Below are 3,551 nucleotides of genomic sequence, written 5' to 3'. Positions count from 1 at the left end.
TTTCAGCATAACAAAAAGGGTGGTTCTGTTGAATAGACTCTCTGTTCTCATATTAGCTAGTACCGACAAATGCTCTATTACATGCTAACATACATTTCATTCAAATGCACTTGAAAATTTCATTGTATTATCATTCTTTTAAGCACAAGCAATATTATTTACCTCAATTCAACTTTGGATGCAATATAAAGCAGATTTTCCAGTTGTGAAGAAAACTGGAATCGAGTGCATGCTACATGTTGTCTAACCAGCATTTACCCACCAAAACAATTTTTCATTTTAGAAATTTCCTTCTAAACAGAGTTAATCCAATGAGCAACAAAGATATAAATACATGTAATCTGCAAAAATATTCCTCCAATTACAGCAGTAAAACACATACCAGTCTTAAAACACTTTGAGAAATAAAACATCGTATTTCTGAGAGCCAAACACAGAGGTATGTTAAGTGAATAATAAAGCACACTTGTGTGTACTAATTGGATAATGACATATATTGCTTTGACTGTCAGTTACCACTGTGCCTTTAAAAGTTCCTTTTGTTAAGCATGTAATTTCACTGTTAAAAATGAATAAAAACCTATGCAACTGCCTCAAGACAGCTTTGCATATGGTACAGATCTAACTTCAATGTTACTTAGAAAATAATCCCCATTGTAAGTCTTTGCACTTGACATTCTCTTTTACTTTATATCTGCCTGGGGTATGTTCTGGTTTGGTTTTTTAAAACTTTTCTGAAGCCTTGGGAAAGTTTACAGGGAGAACAACACACCTAGTATGAATCCATTCTTAATTTCCGTTAAAAAGAGTGGGGTTTGCAGGGTCTGGATTACAAACCCTTTCACTGTAAGAAAGCCTGGTGCAAAGCTGCTTCCCATTTGCCGCCAAGGCACGGTCTGTCCTCTAGTCCTCCCTGCAACCGAAATCCCCAAGTCATGGCACAGTTTTGACCTGCTATCACGTCTCACACCGCATCTCCCCAGGCACTCCCATAAGCGGTTTTAGTATTACTCCTGTCCCCTGGGCAGGGAGACCGGTCAAAATTAAACCAAACCCTGAAGCAAACTCTCACCTCAGTGTCGGTGAGACTGGTCAAGCCTGCATCTTACACGTAAACAGACCCCAAATCAGCACTTTTGCATGCCTGTGTCTGCATGCAGGTTTTTTTTATTACCACTCAGAGCTCAACAGCTATCAACAATTTAAAATCATGCACTGATGGAGAGGAGGGGGGAGGGAGGTAATTTCAGGTACTCAGACTGAAGTTTACCCTCCACTCCCCGTGAGCTGAGGCAAAGAACAAGAGTCACTGCAGACAGGACACGCTCCCAGAGTTTTCTGCCATCCCCTTGCCTTTGCTCACACAACGCGGCTGGGGAGCATCCTCCACCCGTACCGAGACCTTTAGCATCGAGTCGCAAAACACAGATGTGACAACAAGGTACGCCCCAAAAACGCCACCAAGCACCAGTGCCGGGTCAAACCTCCAAAGGATCGCCTGGCTAGTTAGAAAAAAACAAACCACCGAACCCCGAGGCAAGACTTCCAAGAGCACCTCGCAGGGCACTTGGAAATCCTCGCTCTTCGCCCCTCGCGTCCTCCTCCAGCCCCTGCTCAGCTCCAAAGCGACTGAGCCCACCCCGTCCTCCCCGGGGGGCCGGGAGCCCGTTTCCCCCAGCGGCGCTGGGTAAAATCCCTGGCCAAGTTCTCCCACCGCGCTCACGGCAGCCCCGCTGCAACGCCTTCCACCTTACCCCGGCGAGAGGGCAGGCAGCCTTACCTCCCCGTGGCTCGGCGGTCCGGCTGCGTGCAGGGCGCGGAGTGATGGAGAGCGGGGAACTCTTCAGTGATAATCAGCGCTGAGAGGCTGCTCCCGTGAATAGTGTACATCCTGTAGCAGCAGGCTCTGCTTCTGGCAGCTGGCAGCAGCCTTCGCAGGAGCAGTGATGAGCACAGCTTGAGATCTTCCACAATTAACCAAATATTGTATAGCGGCAACAAATCAACAACTAAAAACCCGGCTCGCAAATAAAAGCGAAGTACAATTTCAGATGGGAGCTGAAAGCTTAAGTCACCGAACGCTACATTTCTTCTTCAAGATTATTCCAGCAAGCTCCTTCTGCTATTTTTACTGTACCATAATGCACTAGGTCTGGCTTTTACCCTATTGAAAGAACATGAATATATTATTATCCACACAAAAGAGCAGGTTATTGTTTATGAATTACCAGCCTTCCCAGCAACAAAGGCTATTTTCATAAGAAAACTCAATTTCATTTTAGCTCCAATTTGATTACCAGCTGAAGAAAAGCAGCCCTGCGCCTAAACCTCAAAGGATTTTTATTCATACCATTGAATGGGCTTTATTGCTTCCTTTTCAAAACTGATGTAGAAAGCTTTTAGAGTAAAACATTGACAAAAAATTATTGCGCTGCTATTTTGTGCAATAACAGAGCTGAAGAGGGGCAATGATTTCTCAGTCATCCTTCACTGTACTTCAGAACAGTAAAGGCTGGAATTAATGACAGACCATAGAGAGGAGCTAAGCCAAGGTCTCACAATGCATGTCAAATCTAAATGATCACTATACATTGAAAAGACCCAAAAAAGCCTGCAGCTGATTGATTCATGGCTTTCACAAGAAAGACAGGCTTGAAGAGTTTATTGCACCACAATTTACTCTGAATTATCATAAAAATGAATGTAGAGGCTGAATGTCACCCCGGCACACTCCAAAAACACACATCCAGGGACAAAGTTCACCCAGGAATTATAGCAGTGCTGTTCATGCTACTATAGTTAAGGGTCTGTCACTTTTCTCCTATTATAGGGGGTTTTAGCTCAGCTGTAAAGCTGTGCTCCAGAATAAAACTTGGCACAAAGGTCTCATTTTGAGGGAATATAATTTTTTTTAAACAAATGTAAAAGAAAAAAAAACAACACCCTTCCTGGCTGTTTTTAAGTTAAACATTTCTAAAAGCTGCTTGCTAATTTCTGAGGCTTTTTAACAATTGTATAACTCAGGATTTGGTTTAGGATTTGAATATTTTTTTTCTTTAAGAAATAAAAATTAAGCTGTCAGACCATTAAGGGCACAAATTGGTTTTGCTGTATCAGACAAAAAGACTTTAAAATTATTGATTTTTTTTTTAAATGGTTTATAGAACACGTATGATAGAAGAGAGGAACTGGGCTGTTAGTACATGGACTTTGCCAAAGACACCTGGATGCTGCATTATGAAAGCAGCCTCTGTACCATTATGATTTGAATTGGCTCAGTCACTAAATTAAGAAGTGTCCCAAAAAATACACATACAGCGGATCGGAATGACTCAAATGCAGCACATTTAAGACTACTGATTCTGAGACAATTTCTCTCTCTTTACACAGCTACGGTAAAAATGCAATTAATTCATTTTCGTCTTTCAGCGGTCTGACACCAACTTTTGAAAAGCAAAAGAGGAAAATACCCTGCAGTTGCTACCGTAAGTACCATTTGGGGCTTTCTGACTAATGCAGAAACCTTGAAACACAAATTAGTTTTACAAGTG

Source organism: Chroicocephalus ridibundus, chromosome 1 (genome assembly GCF_963924245.1).
Source record: "Chroicocephalus ridibundus chromosome 1, bChrRid1.1, whole genome shotgun sequence".
Taxonomy (NCBI): domain Eukaryota; kingdom Metazoa; phylum Chordata; class Aves; order Charadriiformes; family Laridae; genus Chroicocephalus; species Chroicocephalus ridibundus.
This window is presented reverse-complemented; position numbering follows the sequence as displayed.